This window comes from Mustela nivalis (assembly GCF_964662115.1).
Source record: "Mustela nivalis genome assembly, chromosome: 13".
Taxonomy (NCBI): domain Eukaryota; kingdom Metazoa; phylum Chordata; class Mammalia; order Carnivora; family Mustelidae; genus Mustela; species Mustela nivalis.
The window spans coordinates 42,380,252-42,404,610 of NC_139032.1; the positions used below are offsets into that span (position 1 = coordinate 42,380,252).

Genomic DNA, 24,359 nt, shown 5'->3' on the forward strand with positions numbered 1-24,359 from the left:
AGCAAGCAGGACAAAATGCCCTTGAATCCAGCCCTGGAAGACTCTCCTGTTGCCAACTCCGCATCTATTTTCCTTTTCTACGGACTAAAAGAACTTGGATTTTGTTTTTGAGTGTCACTCTGTCCAATTATTAAAAGATAGAGAGAGAAAACATGAAGATCACTTCCTTGTCTCCCTTGCAGCTGGGGACTGATCATGTGACTTGGTTCTGACCAATGAGATAGAGGCAGAGCCCCTGGGGCGGGAGCCGCTTTGCTTCTTCCCCTTCTGCCTTCTTCCTGTTGCTCCTTAACCTCTGCGATGCTTCAAGCAGCAGCAGCCATCTTGCCAGCCTGGGGAGGGAGCCGGAAGAGAGGAAGAGGATGAGCGGGCCGGGGTGTGACCTTACAGAGCCGCCATACTAAGCCCTTGCAGGGGCGGAAAATTTTCCCTTCCTCCCTTCCAGGTTTGTTGGTCCGTCTAATAATTAAATTACCATAAGACAGGCTAACAGAGAAAGACAAGTGTAATTTTGTCCATTCGGGAGCCACAAAGATATGAGATTCGAGGGCGGTTGAGGCTAATATGCCATCCTGAGCTGGGGAATGGGCTCGGGGCCTGGGCCCTCGAAGGGGAAGAAGGGCGATTCACCGGAGGAGGAGAACAACAGATGTTTAGTAATTAGATGTCTATCCTGCCATACAGATAGGTCTTTCAGATAGAAAGTTTTCTGGTGGTATTTCTCTTGCTGGGCCAGACTCCCTATCCAAATTTTTTTAGGTCGTTAAGGGAGAGATGGAAGTTGTTCCTGAGTCTGCTGGGTCTTCATTGCCATCATCTCAAAATAACCCATATGCCAAAGTGGCATATTTTGCTCTCCTTGAACAGATGCATCAACAGCCTCTGTGTGTGCATGTACGCATGTGTGAGTGTGTGTGTGTGCATTCCTACAAGACCTTTCCTTGTTTAAACCATGGCAGTATGACTTTATGTTACAGCCAAACCCACTTTTAACTGATGTAAGTTCTAGGACCTATCATTTGAAACTCCACGTTAGTCCTTTCGATGAAGTGCCGAGGGCCAGTGTTAAAATACAGACACTCTTGAGAGGGAACATTTTTAAGTTACAACAGCCATTGACATCTTACTTCAGGTGAGTCCATCAAAATTGCTGTCTGGTCCAATAGCAGGAGCCTAAAGGAGCAGGCCCAGGGACAAAGGGTCTGGATGTCAGGGAGGGTGCAAGGAAGGCTCTCTGCTGAGCCCCTGGAAGGAATAAGTCCTGGGGTCTAGGGGCTGGGGGAGGCAAGCAGTGGTTGAGGAGAGATAGAGAAGATTGGAAAAGATGTGGAAAAGGCCAGATTGGTCCTTGAACTTGGTTTTTGTAGAGGACATTTCAACTCTGAGCAGCTCCTGGAGGCCCTGGGGGTTCACAGAAACTGTTCTCAGACCTTTAGAAGGAAGGTGGGAGAGCTTCAAAAAAAATCACCCAAGAGATTTGAGACTTTAATTTGAAAATACCTCTGTGTACAGTTTCTTTGCCCAGAAATTGTGCTTTCCTCCCCCACTGCCACTGCTTTACATCTCACCCTGCTTAAAGAGCCTACTCAAAGCCCAGAGCCTGCATTGACCCCTTTGGGTCAGAACCCTCTCAGGATGCCTGTGCTGCCTTCCAGCCCTTCCCTCCCAGTTCAGATGTGCACTCGCCTCAGCCCCTCTTGGCTGAATATCCCCAAAGGCTGAGCTGGCTCTGATTTGCCTTGGTATCTCCTCCAGTCCCTGGTCCCATGGCCTACTTTTAAGCTAATAATAATTGAGTGCTTATGATAAGTCAGGCACCATTCTAAGGCATTTATGGGAAAAAAATTCCTCTAATCCTCCATCCTCTGGTTGGTCTTCACCAAAGCCAGGGGCCAGGGCCCTCAATGTTGTCCTGACAGTGTAGGGGCCCCATCTGCTATTTAATAACACTGGGCCCATTCACTCTTTTCTCTTCTCTTCTCCAAATCCTTACTCCAGGTAACCTCCTGGCTTCTGCCAACAGCCCCAGACCCTTAGCTACTTCTGCTGTTAAAAGATACACTAGTCCTTGTAAAGTGTTTTTTTTTTGTTTGTTTTTTTTTTAAAGATTTTAGAGAGAGAGAATATGGGCAGGGGGGAGGGGCAGAGGGAGAGAGAGAATCTCAAGCAGACTCCCGATGAGCGTGGAGCCCAACTTGGGGGCTGAATCCCAGGACCCTGAGATCAAGACCTAAGCCTAAACCAAGAATCAGATGCTTAACCAACTGAGATACCCAGTTGCCCCACTGTAAAGTTTTTAATGAAGGAAATAACTTCATCATGAGGCTTAGATCCGAAGGGCAAGGAAACAAGCATCCTGGAGAAAGTATGTTCTATAATACTCTAGAAGAGAGTCCAGTAAAATCACTCTTACACAGCACAGAGGTGGAAGACCCCATTGCCAGGCACCCAAATGACCTCAGTAAAATAATCCCATCGAGGTAACAGGGTACCTTGAGGACAGAGTTCAGTGCATCAATTTAGGCAGAAGACAGATGTGGTTTGTGTCCCAGCTGTACCACCACCTCACTTTGTGCTCTTAGGCAAGTCTCTCAGTATCCGTTAGCCTTGTCTCCTCATCTGTAAAATAGGTGCATAGTTCCATTGGTTCACAACTCATAGGTTTCTGTGAGAAGACGAGAACGTCCACAGAAAACACTGTGGGTATTTCAGTAGTGGGGGACGTAATACCAGAAACTGGTACTAATGTTTTAGAAGGGCTGTTGGAGCCAAACCAGGAAGGCAGTGTTACCCAGAGAGAAATCAGTAACTGCAGGAAGACACTTCCGTCTAGGACAGGAGACACCAAAAGGGACATGGAGTTACCTACAGCTCACAAACTCCTGTCTCCCAAGGCTGTGGGGGCCACCATTGCTGCCGTGCTGAGGAAACCAGGAGATGGTGCCCAACAAACCCACAGGTGTCGCCACTCACCAACCATGTCCCAGAACCCTGCGGTCACCTTCCACAGCCTGCTGCTGCCACCACCTGCTGCCACAGACAACTTAATTAATTAGATAAATGCTAACATAATAACTTCTCCCTTGTTCCCATTTCCCAAGATTCTGTGAGTGCTTGTCAATGATAGGACCTACGAGAAGCTGATGAGGTGGTCTGGGAAATGTAGTTTTTCGGCTGCCAAGCACTGGACATAGAAGGGAAAATAGCAAGGTGAGTATGGAGCTGAGAACCAAGAAATCACCAACATGGGCAGTTAGCACAGTTCAAGTACTTGACTGTTAACTGTTACCATGATCATTCCCATTATCCTTGTTCATTCTAACACCAACAAGCAGTGGGACCTCTGCTCTCCGGGATTCAATTGCTTTATCTTTAAAGTGAAAAAGTTGCACTGGGACCCTCCCAGCAAAGAATTTTCTTCTTTCCCTCACTTATCCAATCAACAAACATTTGTTGAGCGCCCCGTATAAGTCAGGCACTGATGGAAAATAGGCAAGATCGGGTTTGCTAACTAAAGATGACCGTCTGGTGGCAGAGACCAAGAAATGAATAATTGTGCTATGTAGTCATCATGAGCTCACCTAGTTAAGAGCAAAATGAACGGACCCCAGTCCGGTACTCATCATTCCTGTTTATCTCCACTTCCCTAACTGTTCTAGCAAATTCCACAGTAGGGGAAATTTTCTTCTTTTGCCTCTGGGTATGCACAGAACCGACAGTCCCTCTCTCCAATAAGCTCCATTTCCCATTGTCTGTCACGCACCCTCTCCCCCACCCGGGCCCCAATATCCACTTGCCGATGATGTAGCAGGGAGATGAGCTACAGAGCGGGTCATCAGCCTGGGGCCCTGGTCAGCACCTGCAGAGCAATCAGAGTAATAAGGGATGTAAAAATATGAATGCTCTGGGTCTCCATGATTTCCCTGTTTGCCCAATCCGTCACTCTGCTACCCACGGATTTCCCACTATTCTCATGACCCTAATGTGGAGTGGGAGACCCTGCGTATTCCATCTCTTATTCCTGCTCACTCGGAATGCATTTCAGATATTGCCGTGGAAACGTCAATTCCCCAGGCCAAGAAGACCCCCCGTTTCCCAGAAGCTACTTCTACAAACTCTAGAATATAGATGAGCCTGGCCCAATCACGCGCTACATCCGGACCCAGCGGATTTGCAGCACACCTGCATTGGAGGTAAATCGATTTGGTGCTTCTTAATCCTGGCTCCTACCAGGCAGGTTCTCTCCTACTCATTGAAGCTTAGTAGCAACATGCCCTTCACTGTAAAGAGAATTTTTTGTCCTCTCACTTGGGACTAAAGGTCAAAGTTTAAATCTATATTTAATGCCATTTTCTGAAAACTGGATTTGTGATTCCCTTTATGTTGGTATTACATATCTTAAGGGATTTCAAGGGGAGAAATCTGGGAAGCCCAGTTTCTGAGAATGACCTTTACTTTAAATGTGTAAATAGGATGGAGCTTTTGTTTCTGCTTTTTAAACCTTCTAATTGTGCTTCCAAAGACTGTTCTGGAAAGCATGGGCTGCACAGAGTGGTTACACAGGAGCCACTTTGAAAAGCAGCGACTTTGATTTTTGTCTTATGCAGATGAAAGGCCAAAGGTTAATGGCGCCTGCACTGTTGGCCTGCTAGGGACAGTTTCTTTGGAAGCTTTGTACCTTGAGCTACAGTGATCCCACATTAGAATATGCAAATAGTACGGCCTTTAACTGCCTCGGCAAAGGGAAAGTTCAAATTTACTTAATTCTATTTTTCCCCTGAATTTTATAAAACATTATTGAAGTGGTATCAGAATATCATTCAGAATGTCAGTTTTAGAATATTTCAAATATTTACCTAAAGGTTTTCTAAACGGCCGCTTTCACAGTCTGAATGTGGCACTAAAAGCAGATATAAAATTGACTTTCCTCGCACTACAGAAGCTCAGACTTGCATATTTAAAAGGCAGTGATAGGGACCTCTCAGTTTGCCAAGTGTCCCAGGCACGGTAGGTAGGTCAGTAGGTAGATGGGTAGGTAGGAGTCATTGCAATATTTAATAAATATACCATGATAAGCTTATTTTTTCCATGGTTGACCTTATGTTATTATCACAGAATCCCCTACTCTCAGATTTCCTAAAATTTGGTGCCTCTTGTTTTGAAAGAAGAGGGAAGGCTCTGGAATTAGAGTTTTCATGACTCAACCACATCGTAAGATCTGTCTCTAGGAAGTTGGCTCTCTGAGTCTGCCCTTGTGTCTCCCTATCACTTCTGCAGCTACGAGAGGACCCCGGTAACGTGCCCGACCCTCCCTGGATACTTTCCTTCTCGCCACAAAACCCACCCATGATAACCTGTGAGGGTGACTTTTCTGCAGAGGCAGCCCAGGAAAGGACACAATGTGCCAAAATTCAATTCCAAGGTGGTAGGACCAGGCTTCAACCCCAGGCCTGGCTGACCAAGAACTTACACATTCCACCTGATTTCACTCAGCTCCAAAACTGAGTTAGCTGGGCTCTTACCTTTTGAAAAATGGACTCTTCTTTTTTTTTTTTTTTTTTTTAAGAGAGCCATTTCTTACAGTGTTTATTTTTTTCTTTCATTCACACATGTCCATCAAGTGCCTCCTCCCGGCTGCCTGCCTCCTCCATCATAAAGCCGACTCACAAACAGGTTGCGGCAGATTTAGGCTGGCTTTTGGGCACTCGAACGACCAAATCACATCTTTCTGTGGTCAGCCCTGAGCTGGCCAGATGGAACAAAGCTGTACATGCCTGGGGCAGATTTGTTCACAATTTACAGCCACAGTGAATTTCAGTTTTCAGAGATGCATCTAAATATCCACTTTATGATTGCCCCAGACTTTCCTCTGCCTCCCGTGGTCATTGCTGCCTTCACTGTCCCCTCCTGTCAGCCACTTCTGGCCACTGAACACCCCTTAGGGACAAAACAGTTCTCCGCCTCTGTCCCCTCATCATTTTCTTGGTCGCTCTTTGTTTCTTCCCTCTTAGAACCCAGGCTCCGTGGTCTCTTCCCCTTTGTCCCTTTGCTGCCACGTAGGCACCGAAGCCACCACTGACCCTTGCCTTTCCAGAATGGCCAGTCTCCCGCGTCCGGCATTCTTTATTTAGCTGTGGCCGCCTTAGGCGAAGCTGATTAAACTGGGCTCCTCCACTGCCACGCCGCTTCCCTGGGGCTTTGTGTTACCTCTGGCTTTCTTCCTACCTCTCCTGTGATCTTTTACCTTCTGTTCTCTGAGCGCCCTTCAATTCTCCCTTTGCACTTTGTTTCTATCTGACCTCCTCTGTCCCTTCACTTTTAACTATAGCCGACTTGAGGGAATGTCTTTAAAAAAAAAAAAAGAGCACCTGAACACACTGTCTTCCCTCTCTATTCACTACCCTCTCTCTCCCAGCCCCTCCTTTCTCTTTTAAGGCAAGTTGCCTCCTCCGCCTGGAACTAAAATCAAGTTTTATTGTCTTTTGCCCGAGGCCGTTTCCTCTCTCATTCCCAACTCTTACTCTCCAAGCCCTGAGCTCTCATAGGGTTTCTCTCAAACGGAGACCCTCCTTTCTCCAGAACTCTTTCTTCCCCTCCATCAGCAGAAATGTCTTAATTCAGGGTCTCTCTCTTATGCTTTGGCTGATGAAATGGATCACCTTTTCATGCCGCTGTCCACGACAAAAACCAAGATTGTCTCCCTTGCAGCAGTCTTGGAGGGCTTATGTGGTTGTAATCCCACGAGAAGGGGACTGTCATTGCAAGGATTTAATTAATATTGACAAGGTGCAGAGACAGTTCAGAGTGTGGTTTCTGGAGTTGGACAAATGAGGGTTCAAGTCCTGCCCAGATTCCTTACAAGCACCTCATTTCCTCTTCTATAAAAGATAATGTATAATAAATCTCATGTGCTTGTGGTAACGATTAAGTGAGATACTGTGTGTAAAAGCTGAGCCACAAGTCTGGTATAAAATATTATGCAAAAATATTAACTGTTGTTCAGTAGTATTTGATAGGCAAGGGAAAACTCCATGGAAAAAGATGGTAGTTTCTTAGAGCTGGTGTTCTGACCCTTTTTTAAATCTCTGCTTATTTCTAAGTTTCTTAGACCCAAAGCGGTACACCCCCTTTGATTCCCAGGCCAAGTTCTAGTTGTTGCCTATGAGACATATTTTGGGTATGACTAGCTCCACACGAACCAGGCAGCCTCCCAGCTATGTCTAAAAATGTCTAAATTCCCCTCTTCACTCTCTATTGGCATCCACTGTCTGGGGGCTTCGAGGTACCGGGTCGGGGGGAGGAGGGGTCACCTTGGGAGACAAGTGTGTGCTTTAGGAAAGAATTCTATTTGACTTCTTTGGCCCCCAAGCCAGCTCCATGCATTTTCTGTCATTTAAGAGCCATCACAAGTAAGGCATGGGCACAATTCTTCCACAGGAGAAGTTCACTCTTTTAACTCTTTTAATTAAATTGGCCAACAAATTCAATAAGCATTTTAAAGAAGGATCAATTCAATCAAAGAAACAGGGAATGCAGGATAGCCTTTTTGGTTTTGCTTTTTGGTGAGGGTGGGGGGAGGGGTTCTTTGTGGATGAGCCGCCATTTCAATGGAGACAAGATGGCTGGATCTGGATTCCATCAATCTACTTTAAAGCACTTTCAAGGAAGTCGCCTTGACCAAAGGGTGAGAAGTCGGCATTTCACTGCCTTCTCAGCAAATGGTAATTTTTTCATCAGCCCTGTAAGTGAAAGTCAAAGCCGAAGTGTTAGCAGTTGTTCCCATGAGAAGAAAAGGGAGCCCAGTGTTGCTGCCAGAGCCAAGGACTGGAAGCCAGGACACTCAGAGCTCTTGGTTTCTGTTGATGACTAATTCTCCATGAAGGTGCTTTGTTTTCTCTCCCTCGACTTCCGCATCTGTAAAATAGGACTGACTGGTATCTGGAATGGCCAGAGATTCACAGGCAGGAACAGGCATTAATGAGGTGGCATATGATATATTCGGTGAGATTCTTGGATGCGGAATTACCAGGGATTACATACTTGCTTTCCCACTTCCAGATTTTACAAATCTGGTCTGTGAACGCACACTAAGAATTGAAGGAGAGCAAGAGGTCCAAATTTTATTTTGCAAAAACTGCTTCAGACAGAGCCAGTTTGGAAACGTCCCTCTGAGCTTGGGGCTTAACCCTAGCTCCCTAAGTCCGGCACTCACTATGGTGTGGGACGGTTGCTCCAGACTGAAGTCTTGGGGTCACCCGCTCCACACCGGACCCCTCCTCCCCCAGTCTGTGCTGTGGCCTCTAATCTTATTTCATAATAAAAGATCACAAAGCTGCCCTTTTTGCTGCTAAGCCTCGACTATGCTCTGATATTAACCCTTTAGAGGCTACAAAAGTATCTTTGTCTTTTTTTCACTGCTGTTCGAATATTCTCATAAGTGGGTCATCGAAGTTGCAAGAATATACTTGTTTTCCCGGAAGACTCCATAGAGCTGTTTTCCTTTGAAAGGGGGAGTAAAAGACCTTTGAAAATACTCTGGTAGTTTTGTTTCCTTAATTGACCTTTTGGTGAAGAGAGTTGGGTAGCATTTGCCCTGCCCTCAGATTACCTCATCTGAGCTACCTTGCAGAGAGCGCGCCCCGCAAACATCCTCCAGATCTCACCCTGTTCCATCCCCCAAAATGAAAGCGCACGTTCTAGCCTTGGAAGAATGAAAAAGATTCAAGCTGCCACCTTCATTCGGAGAAGACTCCCGGCCTTCTGGCTTCCCAAACCTCAGCCTTACTTTCTCCTTCATGTTTTCCTTTGTCCTGTTTGTGAAAAGAGCCAATATGCAGAGCATGTGTGAAGCTGGTCTCCAGGGAGAAGTATGCACTCACTAGTGAACCCAATGAGGGAGGAAGCCAGACAGGGTCATGCCTCCCCTCCCCCGGCCCCATTAGTGAAACCAAGCTGGCAGTCATCTTGGAATGTTAAGGAGGGAGACTCCTGTAGCCAATCCAGTTGCACAACCCTGCAACCCCTTGCTGTCTTGAGTCACCCTCCCCCTGTGAACCCACAGTGCTTTGATGTAGTCCTTTTCAGAGCCCCAGTCAATTTGCTGACATGCTTGTCTAGCCCTCTCCCCTCTGAGTCCAGAGGTGGGGGTGGGGCAGCATTACCTCTTTCTCTGTGTCCCTCTGCGCCTAGCAGTGTGCCTGAGACTTTGGAAGCCCTCACTAATTGTCTGTCAGATGAACGAACACAGATAAAATATCGGCTGACAATTAACTCGCTTCAAAGGATGGAGAACTCTATTTCTGGAAGCTGTATTGAAGTAATTGGTTCACAGATTAAATCACAAAAGTGCTTACTGGACAAATGAGTAAGTGACTTTCTTGGCACACTTCATAACAAGTGACACATCTTTGACCAGTCACCAGGAATGTGAGTCTACCCATCAAGTCTTTATTGAGACCCATCGATGAGCTCGGGACTGTTGCAGTCTCAGGGGTGGGGGTGGGGAAGGGAGCAGAAAAAGGAAGACAGAGCAGTGAGACCCAGGCCCTGCCCTTGAACATCTTAATTGTAATGAGGAGGGACAGATTCAGAAAGCTCTCTGCAGAACTCTTCTGACACTCCAAGCTGGTGCCAGAACCCTGGACAAATTCTGTGGGATTGAGACATGGCTCAGCCAGCCAGACTGGTTCTGGTCGCAACATCTCAAGACCACATCATGTCACAGTGTGCTATGGTCACATTACTAAAACACCCGACATTGAGCCATCATGCAGCCAAACCAGTGTCTGTGGGGAGATGAGTGGTTCCGGTACAATCACAAGTCTGAGAGCAGACAAGGCAAAAGAAGAAATCCAGGGGACACACCAACTGGAGTAGAGATGGGGACTTGCCAGCCTCTTCCATCAGAGGTGTTGTCTCCTCCTCCTGTCCTAGATTTCCTCACCTCCTCTCACTGAGGAGTGTGGTGAGTATTTTTTTTTAATAACTCAACGTCCATTTCCAACTCCTTTTCTTACACATCCCTTCACTGAAACAGCTGGAGAGGCTGACTTTGACTTTTCCCAACTGCTTTGTGAGGACGGGTGGTCATTTGGTTCCTCTGATGAGGTGGCAGTGTAAGTCCACTAAGGCTTCTGGGAACACTTCTGCTTTACTGACACTGCTCCCACCCAAACCCCCATTTCTATCTTGAATACAGACATGACATCTCCAGTTGGGCAATCTTCTTGGGAGCATGAGAAAAAAGGTCAGGATGAAACAGACGCATCAGTCCTGACATCACTGAGCCATCCAAGCAAACTGCAGACTTCTTGTTAAACCCAGTTTTGTTGAAGCTGCTGTTAGATTTTTCTGTTACTTGCAGCTAAATGTATTCCAAACTAGATTCAGGATTAAAAGTCGTCTTTTCCTTTACGTGAAGAATGATCAATGAAATGTCAAACTCTGAAGCCCAACTTCTTAAGTTTGAATCCCAACTCTGCCACAAGCTGCCTGTGTGTTTTGGCCAAGTTAATTAACTTTCCTTACCTCAGTTTCCACATCTGTAGAGGACAGAGTAAGACTTGTCTCCTAGGACTATTGGAAGGACAAATTAATTGAAATACATAAAGTGCTTGGAATCAGCCTTATACATAGAGAACACTATAGAGGAGCAGAGCTCTCCTTCTTCTTCTCCTCCTCCTCCTCCTCCTTACTATTATTATTATTCAACCCTAAGTTTCTTATTTCACTTAAGGACCATATTTATATCAGGTTGTGGATAAATCAATTTGAATAATAGATGACTTTTGCATATGGATTTTGTTGGCCTTTCTTCATTTACTACCTACATGGGTATCTGTCATGGGTTTAGTTGCTTATAAGTAAAAAGGTAGAAATTTGGAGCACAAATAAATATTCTCCCATGTGTCACCAACTGGCATTTAATGACATGCACACACATGTGCACACACACACAGAGCTGTGATTGTGAATCCCACATATATTTGGGTAGGAATATTTAAATTGTTCCTCCTTTTTCTTTGGGGAGTCCAAGGAGTTTGCCTCAACCTACAATCTGTCAGTGGACTTCCAAGGGCATGAGGTGCCCACACTGCCTTCCTCTCCTGCCCTGGCTCCCCTAGAGCTGCCTTTGTGCCCTGAGTCTCACAGACATTCCTAGGAGAACAATTCTCTCACACTCTGGCTCTCATCCCTCTAGCCATGGGTTCAAATCCTGTCCACCATACCATATTCAAAAAAGTTGTTCCTGCCATTCTAGCACTCTTCCTTTTCCTCCTGCCTCCTTTCTATCTCTGTTTCCCCCAAAAAAAGAAGAAGAAAGAGAAGTTCCCCATGTAATTAAAGGAATGGTCATGAGTGGGGGTGAAGAGTGGGCCTGTCTGCACTAGCAGCATCTGGGAGCCAGCCGGGCCAGTAGAATGTTCTATCCCAGTGTTGTCAGGGAACTGTTACCTTAACACTTCATGACAGAGAGATGTAATCAGGCAGGCTCTTAAAGAAACAGGCCACACTGATGCCCTTCAATACACAGCTATTGATCACTTGCTGGGTGCCTGGCATTGGGCCAGTGCCAGGGGTACCGTAATGAATAAATACAGCATCTAGCCTAACTCACAATTTCCAATGAAGTGAAACACAGATGAATTCAAACACATTTTTTTTTCTTTTTTTCCATTGAAACATCTATGATATGCTATCGCATTTGGATAAGACACATTCCCAGCCTGGACCCTCCAACTCCCTCCATAGGGAATAGAAAGATAAACATTCTTTTATTTGCAGTTGACATGGTTTTATTTTCATGAACTAGGAGTGGCCTTAATAGACAACAGGCCCTGCTCTCCAGTGACTGCCAAAAAGGAGAACTACAGAACATCTTTTCTGAAACCACATCTCTGAAAGTTTAACTCGCCCAGAGTTCACCGTCCTACACAACAGTTACCATTCGGTTTATAACATCACTGGACACGTCTGATACCTTCTAATCTAAATCTCCAGGAGAGTGCACTAAGAACCTAGTTCCCAGGTGGTCATCCAATAGTATTCCTCCAAGATAAAGAAAAAACCCCTAGGAGAGGCTGTGTAAGTCATGTGGAAATAGACTAAAATATTTTGGGAAGAATTTCAGCAACAATGATTGGAACCAAAATGGAGAAGTCTAATTAACCCTCCATTAACCAGAAGATCCTCTGGCTCTAGTAATGTTGGTTAATGACAGCTTCATTGCCCTGTTGAGAATTTGTAGTCACCCACTCAACCTGGGATGCCGATGGGCCAGGGGACACAGTGTTGCCCAGCAAGTCTCAATGGGGCCTGCTTCGATGTTGGAGTGGTGTGCATTTTCACTTCTAGGTACATCCCCCCAAATAATTAGAAGGGGGAACTCAAACAGATGTTTGTACACGAGCACATGAGAAGATGCTCAACATCCTGAATCATTAGGGAAAAGCAAGTCAAAACCACAATGAGGCGTCACCTTACACCCATTAGGATAGCTACAATTAAAAACAACAACAGGGATGCCTGGTGGCTCAGTCATTAGGTGTTACGTCGTTGAGTGTCTCCGGGATCCTGGGATCAAGCCCCTCATCGGGCTCCCTGCTCTGCGGGGAGCCTGCTTCTCCCTCTCCTACTCCCCCTGCTTGTGTTCTCTCTCACTGTGTCTCTCTCTGTCAAATAAATAAAAATCTTTTAAACAAACAACAACAGAAAATTGTGTGTTGGTGAAGATAGAAACTGCAACCCTTGTACACAGTTGGCGGGAATGTAAAATAGTGCAGTGACGATCGAAAGCACAGGGCAGGTCCTCAAAAAATCAGAACTAGAATTACCACTTGATCCAGAAATGACACATCTCCGTACATACCCAAAACAAATGAAATTGGGGTCTCAAAGAGCTATCTGTAAACCCAGGTTCATAGCAGCATTATACCAAAAAGTACAGGCAATCCTAATATGCATTAATGAATATATATTAATATATATATTATGAATGAGAAGATAAGCAAAATGTGGTATATACATATAGTGGAATATTATTCAGCCTTAAGAAGAAAAGGCCTTCTGATACAAGCTATAACCTGGACGAGCCATTGAGACATTATGGTAAGTGAAACAAGCCAGAAGCAAAAGGACAGAAACTGTAGGAATCCACTTCTTTGAGGTACCTGGAGTAGTTGAATTCATGCAGACAAAATAGAAGGGTGGTCACCAGGGGCTCGGGGGAAGTCCAGAATTTCAGCTGAGGAAGATGGAAAAGTTCAGGAGGTAGACGAGTGGCGAGGATTGTACAAAAATGTGAATGTTCTGAATGTCATTTAATTGTGCACTTAAACTTGATTAAATGATACATTTGACGTTATTTATATTTTACTACAGTTAAAAAAATAATTAATTTTAAAAAATGGGTGTTCCTAGAATGTTACATTCAAGTACGTGCCAGAATGATCGCGGGCCATTTGCTCTCTTCTGAATCTTAATCCGGGCCTCTTTGTGCCGCAGCAGTCTCCTCGGTCTTGGCCGTGGTCTCCGTTCCCACCATCCGCTAAGGAGCATCTGATTAAGTGGCACTGCTGTATCCACATGCAATTTACAAAAATGATATTTTATCCTCACCATCAGTACTGTTTGTGGCTGCACACTGGATAGGAATGATTTCAGAAGGTTCCAGCTGGCCTTCCTCAAAAGGTAAAGAAAATCCAGCATTTTTAAGGTTTCTCTAATCTTTTGTTGTTTCAAGTGAATGCTTCCTCTAAAGGACAATTTCAGCATTTCTGGGATCTATTAAGAAAAGCATAATGAATGTTACAGAACCAGCCAACTTAGGGGGAAAAAAAAAAAGACAGAGAGAGAGAGAGAAGAAAATATTGCCGACTTGCAGAAATCCCCCCCCACCCTCTTTATACCAAAGGAGCCATATCTTCATACCATAATAAATGCAAACTTGGAAAGGCTCACAAACCCGCCTGCCTCTTCAGCTAATGACAGCCTCAATTATGGGGCCTAATCCTGCATTCCTGACACTCCCCTTCTCCCTGCATAACTTCCAGGGGAGTCAAAGGGCCCTCAGCCTTGGCCCTGGCAGGAAGATATTGGTTATGCAGGAGCAGCGCCTAGGGCGTGCTGGCAAATTTAAGGGTCTGTTCATAGAACAACACACACTTGGAAGCCTTAAATCCTCATGCTTTGACTCTTCACCTTCATACCGAAATAAAAAGCCACAGTAACTCCATTAAAAAATAGAAAATTCCTCCACAGGAAATGAACACTAGTTTGCTTCTAATTTATATCGGTTTTGGGTTTCTCCTTTCCCCACCCCCTTTTTACTTTTCACGTTAGTGTCCAGCTCTATGGAAAATATTTTCCTTAAGGAACAAAAAAATAAACATGAGCGTCGTGCTCAGTCTTCGCGTTTTATTTACTTGTCGGGGCAAAACAGCTTTGGTTTGCTGGCTTGCGCCCTCCAGTAAATGAGCGGGAATCCCTCGCAAATACACCCGTAGGCCGCTCCCTTAAGTTGCCCTGTGAGGACATCTGAAGACCTCTGGCTTCTCGCGCAGTGGCCTTGTTTTGTCTAAGCGAATCATCCTTCCAGCTACATTAATAACGAGACTATAACTCATTTTCATCCTAGGCACACACTGTGTATTATCTGTCTCCTAATTAATCCCAGGCAATTCAGGGGGCAGGTATTACTACTTCCAATTTTCCTCGCTGCCCCTCATGCCAGAGACTTGGCAAATAGAGGGTCATGCTCTGGGTCTCGCAGGCATGGCCCTGAGTCCCAGCCCGGAGCCCACTCCACCCCAGACACCCTCCCTCTGGAAGGGGGAAGCCCTGGGAACTAGCACACCCTGCTGATCTCTGAGGCGGTGGGGCTTCCTCACGGGGCAAAAGACCTGGGGTCAGCAGACATCCGGCAAGCCTGCTTAATGGACAAAGTCAACACCAGCTTCCCCAGAGTCAGAAAATCAAGTGAGGGTCTTGGTACACTGTGCACGGCCGGGCCTGTGCTCTGGGCAGCTGAGAGCCCTCCCCACTAAGTACTCCTCGCACCCTCTTGTCCCTCCTGGGGTGGGGGTGCGGTGGCTCCAGACTTCAGACCCCCCTCCCTGCCCCCCACCAGCAGGCTGCTCTCTGTTCAAGGTCATGATCTTGGGCTGAGGGTTCAAACCCCTCCACCACACATGCAAAATCATAATCCTGGGGCCTTCGAAGACATAATGCCCCAAGCAGGAGATTCTTAGTTTCGCTGAAAAAGTAGCTTCCCTTCCTCTTCTCGCCTCCCTGGTTCTGAGTCCAAAGAGGCACATGTTTCATCATGAATATGAGCATCTGTAAACCCCTTCAAAAAAGGACCAGCTCCCTCAAATGCTGGGGCCCTTAGTCCCTGGAAAACCTTCTATTGTTGCATTTGAAGGAGCTCTAAGCTTCAGGTCTGGGGACGTGTGTTCAAGTCCTAACTCTCCTCTTAATCTGACTGGTGCTTGAAGCTCCCCCAGCCTCGACTTTCTCACCCGTAAAGTGGAGGTAATAGTACTAGCACCGCCCTCATCCTTTGCCGGGTAGCTGTGAAACAACCGTCCTTCCTGGTCTCCTTCATAAGCTTCTGTTCTCCTCAGCACACGGTCGTGCCCACTCTCTTCTCGGTCGCTCTCCCTAAGTAAGCTTAGCCGGCCCAGCAATGCGCCCAGTGGGCTGGGGATCCCATTTTAGGGTTTCCTATGCTCAGGTGTGGTGTGTTGTCAGCATACCTGCAGTTCTTCAGAGGGTGGTGCTCAAGCTGTGAGAGCCGCTATGTCTCAGGTCAAAGGGGGAGAAAGCCCGGGCTTGTGTACACCCCCCACAGTGCAAGTCCTTCTCTGTGGGTTGAGATGTAACTTACTGTTGCAGAGTTCCCCTTGGAGATCAGGCTGACTCCTGCCCTCTCCAGCGAGTTGTCCTGGATCACAGTCTTTCTTAGCTGCTGCTGCTTTCCTGCTCTTACCTAACCCCCTCCCCTCCTTCCCTTTCTGGTTTCCCAGGAGCACTTAACAAGTAACGGACACATGACTCCTCATCTCAGGGTCTGTTCCTAGGGACCTCCTCCAATAATATATCTCCAGCCAGCCTTCGCTCGGCACCAGACCCACATATCTAAATATCTCCTTAACTCCCCCTTGCATTTCTCAATGGCACCCCAAGGTTAACATAAGCAAAATGGAACTCATGGTCTTCCCACATCCCCAAGCCTGGGTGAATCCCACCCCTTTCGCCCCCCAGCCACTTCACTATGTAGAATCGTAGAACTCTCCCTAAGACCCTCCTTCCCTTTGCGTCTACATGCCCCTCCATCCCCTGTCCATACAGCCCATCTTCAAGTTCCTACCGATTTTATCTCGTGAATGAGGCACCTAAGCTCTACAAAACTGCCCCCATCAACTCCCACCACCATCCTGTCCAGGCCACCATCGACTCTTTTCAGGATACCCACAATTCCCTCCAATAGATTTAACTACTTTCCTTCTGGTTTCCAACATCAGTGATTGTTCCATAACAATGGAATCTAATGGAACACTACCCCACACAAAACTCTGCCATAGATCACTGTTGCTCACCATGGCCACCAGGCCCCTTGTGATGCAAACTCCAGACCCCTGTCTGGAGGGGTAAAGGGAGGGTACTTCCCTCAGTACAAGCAGGGACCATGTCTGTTCTGTCCCTGTGATCTTCCTGGGACTGCTCTGCCTCTGGCCCATGTGACCTGGGAAACCAGGGGATTATGCTCTGAAATAAGAGCTGTGCTCTCCGAGGAGAGGGAGGTATCAGTTCCAAAATGTCAGGCTGGTATTATGCCCTTCCTAGAAAGGAGGATACAAACAAACTAAACGTTTCACCATCGAACTGCCTTTTTTTTTTTTTTTTTTAATTTCTTCAATTAAAAAGGTAAAGAAACCACTGTGCCATGCCTACAAATAGCCAAACTCAAAGCTTCGGTGTGTGTGCTCATTTATCCTCATCGTGGCTCTGCGAGGTCTTTCTCTCCCCATTTTACAGAAGAGGAGACTGAGAAGCTAAATATTTTACCTGAGACCAGGGGGCCAGGGAGCTGATGATGGTCCAGGCTCTCAGGATGGGCCTGCCTGAGGGCCCTGCCCAGCTTCCGGCCCCGCCTAGCTTCCGGTGCTGCTGGGCTGCACCTGCACGACCAGACAATTGTCTGAAGTTTGATTTGTTGAAAAAATATCCCTCTGTGAATGTCTCCTATTTCCAATCAAAGTCTAATTGCTTCTGCCTTATTTCTTGGTGCAAATCACAAGGAAGGCTTTTCTTCTGATCTAGCTGAGACCATATTTTGAAATAGTGTGATTCAAAGGAGAGACATTGTGAGAAACAAGGACTGGGTATTATTTATTTTGCTGATGCCCTGAAACTAGTAGTTTCTCCATAAGCACTTGGGCAGTCATTTGACTTCTCTTTCATTGGACTATTGCATGAAGACGAAGTATTAGAAGTTTCTTGTTCTACTTATTTTCCTCTGTCAGCATTCAGCTTGTTTTCCAGACCAAGAGCTTGACTTATTTTGTGAAAATCAAACACTCTCTTTGAAAGCATAGAAATGAAGCTTTTCTCTTAATTGCTGCATGACTACAATTATTGTAGTTTGGGGATGGAAAGGAATAAATTTCAAATAGGGTCAATGCTTTTGAACAGGGAACCAAATCCACATGTCTTCATTTTCCCCCCACCTGCTAGACAGAACCTGGGCAGCCCAAAGTAAGCAACACATCCAAAGCCAATTCTTTGAGACTTCGAGGCTGGCCATAGGCAGTGACCACAGCCTTAGAATCCAGAAAGCAAGAACATGCCCTTCCTGCTCCTCTTGGAGTTCATTTAGATTTCCACAAATGTGGCATGCTTTGCACTTCTTTGTCACTAGGCTTGTCTTGATAATTCCTTATGGTTTATCCAGGTTAGGGAGTCAAAGGAGAAAATCAAATTCTCAAGCTTGGACAGAGCTCTGATAATGCTAACACTCGGAGCCAGCATTTTGACAACTCTGTGCAGTTTATACAATGCTTTTATACAAGAACTTTGGGGCTGAGGCTTTCTGCCCTCTTTCTGGAATGTTCTATCCAGATCTTCCTTCCTCTTAGTTCAGATCTCAACTCAATGTCATCTTCCTTGACTAACCCTGTGAGCAGGCCTTTATGTAGCTGTGTATTTTTCCCAAAGCTCTCAACACTCTCTGAAATGACCTTGTCTTTTGTTTCCTTGCTGGATAGATCTGTCCCCACGCTAGAATGTCAGCCCAGCAAAAACAGAATTTGTGTTATTACTCCTGCCTCCTAGGGGCCCAGACCAGTGTCTGGCCCATAAAATACACTCAGGATTTTTCCTTGTACTGATGCATGAGCAAACAACTTCATTTGAACACTGTGGTCCTGTAAGGTAGTTCTTGTCTTATTTTAGAGATGGGGGACACACATCTCTGTGAGATGAAGCCATTAGCCCAGAGCCACACAACCAGTCTGTGGCAGAATCATAACTTGAACCCAGGTCTTCCCCTCTGGTCTGGGATCTTCGAATGGGAAGGAAAATGAACTTTTACTCAAAACTGGGTCATGCTGGGTGCTCTTAAAAGCAAGTTCCCCATCAGGGATCATTAAACGTCGGTAGTTTGGAGTATAAAAGTCCTGATAAAACCCTGGGTCTGTTCCTCACCTCAGAGTAAAAAGCAGCCACAAGATGAGTTTAAGGGCACGGTATGAGACTGCTTCCAATGGCAGCTCCTGGGTGGCTTGCTGCCGCTCCGCCCTGGCACACCGCAGACCCTCTCCCATCCCTCCCTTCCCTGGCCTTGGACCTCACTGGCCTCTGGGTCCCTCATTCCAGGAGACTCTGGCCTGGCTCTAGACTTTCCGCAATTTTTCTGACATCCTAATTTCTTGATCACCTGTGCTGACACGATCCTGATTTCCTTCAATATGTCTTTTTTCCACTCCTGGGAAATTTATGTCTGTTCTGGCATATGTCCCCATCTTCCTTTGTGAAAAGAGAGGCGAAGAGGGGAAAGAAAAATGCCTTTTAATATTTTTTTCACAATGTCTTCATGTTCTGTCAATAAATTACCTCTGCCAGCTTTTAGAAGCCCTATTGGCTCTTACACTGACCTCTCGTTCCTTCTGTGCTTGAAAAATGCCTTATTATTTATCTTAGCCTCTCTTGCAATCTTCTTTTCATTCCTCACCTTTGCTTTCCTTATCATGTTTTTGCACTTTCTTAACTTTGTGCTATAATTTCTCTCTCTGAGTTGCTGTTTGCTGTTTTTTTTTTTTTTTCAGACTTTCTCGCTTTCCTAGTTCTGATTACTTCCCCTACCACCCCCCCATCCTTTTTAGAGCTCTTTGTTTGGCCTCTTTTCTAAACTTGATGTTGCCAGGGAGCACGTCTTTTCTTTGGGCAGCTTCTATTCATTTCTGTCTGATGTCACTCTTCCATTGGCAGCTGCTCTTAGCACCCTTGGATCTCCTTGGGAGGAGCTGACCATTTTGGCTCCTTCTGGAACCCCCGCGAATCCATCTAAAGAGGGTCCTCATTCCTGCTGAGACTTACTTGGAATGAGAAGTCCCCCAGACATAGGGCTGTTGTGGACAGAAAGCGTAGTGCCTCGATTTACATGTCACTTGAATTTCCCCAAGTCAAGCCGCCTGCGGGTACAAGCAGGATCACTTACGGTGATGTTTGGTTCACACTGGCAGGTAGTCGAGTGACTCCTGTCCACTCGCTAATAAGACCAGTCAGGAGCTAATGGTACCCTGCTGGGCTCCTGGGTCAGTGTCCGCCTTCTGAAGACCTTTCTGTCCTCCAGGCACGACTGCCATTGCTAGGCACGGCTGCCATCTCTGTGGCGGTATTGTCACATCGACTGGGGTCACCGAGCTGCCTCCAGACCCCTGCGCTGCCACGACTGATACTGTAGCTGTCAGTATATCAAAGCCGCGCTGCGTCTGGGTAGAAGACACCTTCTCTCCCATAGTATGCTTGGTCCGCAGGTGTCGGATTAGTGCTGTCTTGGTCTTATAGAGTTTCCGGGGATGTAGAGTGGGTTTTTTTCCCCTCTTCTAGCTTTTTACTGCTCTTCAGACAGGAGTCCGTGCGGCTTGGCTCTGGTATGCTCAGATACTGTTTGCCCCTCAACACTGAGGCAACGTACGTCTGTCCATTTTGTCTTGCATTAGAATGAGGTCCCCACAAGTGGCTCCTAGTTTTGCCTGCAAAAGAACTTTGGGTGTGCACCTGGGTGGCTCAGTCAGTTAAGCATCTGCCTTTGGCTCAGGTCATGATCCCAGCATCCTGGGGTTGAGTCCCTGGGCATCAGGCTGCCTTTCAGGGGAAGCCTGCTTCTCCCCATCCCTCTGCCCTTCCCTCTGCTTGTGCTCTCTCTGTTTCTCTCTCTCAAAAAAATAAACTTTTTTTTTTTAAAAAAAGGATTTTGAGTGAAGATACCCAACTACATCTGCCCCATAATGGTCACAATTTAGGGCTCCCTGCATATATTGTTCTTGGACACAAGTAGAACCCAGTTCTGACATCTCTCACAGTCCCATGAAATCTCTGTTCTCAGTTGTCAGCTTAAATAGCATCGTGGGGGCTCCTGAGTGGCTCAGTTGATTAAGGATCCAAATATTGATTTCAGTTCAGGCTGTGATCTCACGATCGTGAGATCGAGCCCCACATGAGGCTCCACACGTGGCAGGGAATCCGCTTGAGAGTTTCTCTTCCACTGCCCCTCCTCCTACTCACACTCACACCCCCAAAATAAGTTTAAAAAAAATCTTAAAAGAACAAGAAAAGTCCAGCATTCCAAGTATGCTCTTCTCCTACCAGAGGAAGCAGCATGTAGCAGGTGATGGTAATGCATGGAAAATGAGGAAAGAAGGTTAATGTCAGGTACAACAATCTGTACAGGGGTGCCTCGGTGGCTCAGTTGGTTGAGAGTCTGCCTTCAGCTCAGGTCACGTCTCAGGGTCCTGGAATTGAGCCCCACGTCTGGCTTCCTGCTCAGTGAGGTCTGCCTCTCCCTCTTCCTCTGCCTCCCACTCCCCCAGCTTATGTGTGCGTGTGCACTCTCTCCTCTCTCTTTCTCTCTCTCAAATAAAATCTTTTAAAAAAATCAGTACAATCAAAGTTTATTCAGACTTAAACGTGCTGGATGCAATGCTATCTTTTAGATTTACAATGATCCATACAGTTCGGATTTGTACCTTTCTTGTAGAACTGAAGTTCTGTTAAAGGAGAGATCCACATGAAGATAAGCTTTAATCACAATATTTTCAGTGGTAAGATAAAGGCGTTTGCCCCACAGGCCCTGGGAGCACAGAGGAGGAGCCGACAGTCCCTCCTGGAAGTTTATGGTAGATTTCCTGTATTCCCAGAGTGTTCACATGAGCAGTTTCACTATAGTGAATATGTCACTTGCACAGCCCATCCACACATACTCATGTCTCAAAAGGTATATTAACCACTGCATCACCCCCTATGATTCCCAGGCACTGATCCTCCAATCAAATATCAATGACCAAGTTTGGACCAATGGCGTTCTCTGTCGTGGGAATTTGGAATCAGAAAACTGAGAGTCTGAGTCAGGTGTACCCACAGGATGATGGACACTTGACCTCAACAGTCATAGACAACTGGCCCTGACATTGATACCCAAGCAAACCTGGACCCCCACGAGGCTGTGAGATCTGTAAGATCATCTGTTGTAATTCTGTAGGAACACTCCTCTTAACTTCAGCTAGTTCAACAGGATTTCTTTGCTTTGCAACCAGAGCTTTAATTAATATAACTTCCAGTTACACAGCTATAGCCTTCTGGTGCAAGTTTTCCTTCTTGACTCGGCAAATGCCTGCTGAGCTTCATTACCTGGCTTCAACATTGCCTCCTCCCTGAAGCCTTCCATGATAACTCCATCCTCCTGATCCTTCAAGACTCTGCTCATAACCATTATATTGTGGTGTCGCTGATCTATCTAAAAACACTCCACTCCCCAGACCACGAGGTCCTCAAAGGGAAAGTCCCGTCTTTGTGCCCGCTACCCAGGAGGTCTTCAGTCAGTGTTTGCAGAATTGCCTCAGTGACTCTGAGTTGGTTCTGGAAGCAGCCTGCCATAGCACACCATGCTATGTGCCACTCAATCTTCCCAACACTCGAGGGGTTCTGAGTTTACGCTGACTCTGCTAACTTATTTCACTCCAGTTCCCTCTTTGCTCAGTCCTCCCTGGTGTCCGGAATTGTTCGGCTTGCTGGGTCCCTCCTGCTTTGTGCAAACTTCACTACCCTTGGATCGGTGACAATTCCAAGGCGACCCCCCCGGGGCAGAGCACATGCTGTTTCCCAGGGTTCTAGAACTCTTTGCTGAGTTTTGGCTCCTCTTAATGGCTTTGTGTGGTTGCCTGGGGCCCATGATACCTGTGTGTCTGCTCCTGACAGCATCCCCCACCCGATCCCACCATCTGTTTATTTTGGCTGCGTCTCCTTCTTTATGTCCCTCTTCTGAGAGACGGTGAATAGCAGCTACTTCTCATCAGCCAGAAGCCCTCGCTGCCTTGTCCATTGGAGAAAATTTGTCTCCGGATCCGAGGCAGCTTTCTGACATGGGAGAGGACATCAGTGCTCATTTGCTCGGAAAAAGCAACAACAACAAAAACCTCTTGCTCTGCTTGGACCTTCTTTCTTTTATGGATTGCTGTGCCCCCAGCAAACCCACCAGGTTTCCCTGCCAACCACCAGCCATATATCCAAGCTGCGGATTCACCCCCTGGCAGCCTAGGGCAGGGGGTGGCGAGGCGAGAGTTTCAAGCTTTGGGGGCTTTATTTGCTTTACTTTGTGCTCTCTGGTACACAGTGTCTTGAAAGAGGGGTTTCTGCAAGGACACCCGATGCTCTAACCTCAGTACTGACAGGTGTATCCGTATCAGGGATCACCTAGGGGACCAGTGATTTAAATACACGGGGGCTGTGGCAACTTTGCCCCCTCAATATTTCACTTTGCTGATCTCTGCTTTCTGGTATGAAGCAAAAAAACAACTCAGGTTCAGCTCAGCCTTCCGAATTTCAAAGAGACTCTCTTGCTTTTTGTGAACTACACCTCTCATATTGATAGATAAGGCTTTTACCGATTCTGGGATTTTCATGTGTCTTGGTCTGGAATGGAGTCAGACCTTCGCTAAAATAGCACCTTTCACAGTCGTGTGCCTGGGCTGTTTCTGATCTTCATGATGGACAAGGGAAGCCCACTCAGGATGGACTGTCTTGGAAAGGGCTCCTCGTTTCAGAGAAGCCCTGGAGAAAAGGAGCTCTTCTATACTAAGTAACATCGCAGACAGTCCCTTCGGCCTCTTGCTGTGGGGCAGGCATGAAATGAAAGAGGAGAGACAGTCTCCAGCTAGGCTGAGAGCCACAAGTGAGTAGAGCAGGAGTGGATGGCTCTCGTGTGGACTCTCTTCCTCTCCATGTCTTGCTTCCTTGTTCATTCGGAGATCTCAGCACATCAAAATATTAGTGAAGGAGATAATTTAACCTGGGGACAAAATGACACCTCTTTAAACCTACTTACCAATCAGACAGCTGAAGTCGTTTGCATCTGACCATAAATTGCCCCCCAAAGCTGTTCTTTTAAAATGTAAACCTGTCTCTGGGATTTTGGGACAGCCTAAAAGTACATATAATAGAAGAGAAAGAGCACTTCGCCAGGAGTCAGGGGCCTCTATTTCTAATGCTTGGCTCATTACTAACGATGTCACTTTGGGCAAATCATTCTATTTCTCTGGCTTCATTAGTGACCTCAGTGGGAGCAGTTTTAGTAGAGAAGCTGACATCCTAATTGCCAAATCCATAGGCTAATTTTCATTCCTCATCCTACTTGACAACTCCATTGCCTATCGCACTCTTGACTGTTCTTTCCTTCTCGAAACCGGCTCTGCTCTTGGCTCCTGGGACCCTGCCTCTGTGAATACTTCTTCCACTTCTCTCCCAACCTGCTTCCCTCTTCTTGCACCCACCCGGGTTCCCCTTGCCTGATGGGATTCCCGAGAATTTCCCTCCTCGCTCCCCTTCTCATCACACATCCATTTCCTAAGTGATTCATTCAATCCACTCCCTTGGAGCCCCCAGTCTCTCTGCGGATGACGGCCATATCTCTACTTCAGAGCTCTCTTGGTCTCTCTTCTGAATGCTGTCTTGCCTCTCTGGCTGCCCAGAGGAGGACTCGTCTAGCTGCATGTCAAGCCCCTCAAACTCAGCCTGCCCCAAACTCAGTTCACTGTCTTCCTGCATATACCTTACCCGCCCCCTGAAACCTGAATCCTTTGCAG

The 24,359-nt window shown here is 46.5% G+C and overlaps 2 long non-coding RNA genes across 5 annotated transcripts; one reads left to right on the forward strand and one right to left on the reverse strand.

The window, feature by feature from the left end:
* The first annotated feature begins 304 nt into the window (after positions 1–304).
* Positions 305–24,220, forward strand: LOC309846857. Of its 4 annotated transcripts, XR_014302158.1 has the most exons (5): positions 305–445; positions 3,102–3,210; positions 4,046–4,193; positions 13,504–13,689; positions 21,534–24,220. It is a non-coding gene; the product is annotated as an uncharacterized lncRNA (long non-coding RNA). The 4 variants fall into 4 exon arrangements; XR_014302159.1 differs by lacking the exons at positions 13,504–13,689; positions 21,534–24,220 and adding an exon at positions 11,813–12,688; XR_014302160.1 differs by lacking the exons at positions 13,504–13,689; positions 21,534–24,220 and adding an exon at positions 10,199–10,664.
* LOC309846858 lies at positions 13,703–16,458 on the reverse strand. Its single transcript, XR_014302162.1, has 3 exons — positions 16,370–16,458; positions 15,756–15,863; positions 13,703–13,782 (listed from the first exon to the last, which is right to left on the reverse strand). It is a non-coding gene; the product is annotated as an uncharacterized lncRNA (long non-coding RNA).
* Positions 24,221–24,359: the final 139 nt, after the last annotated feature.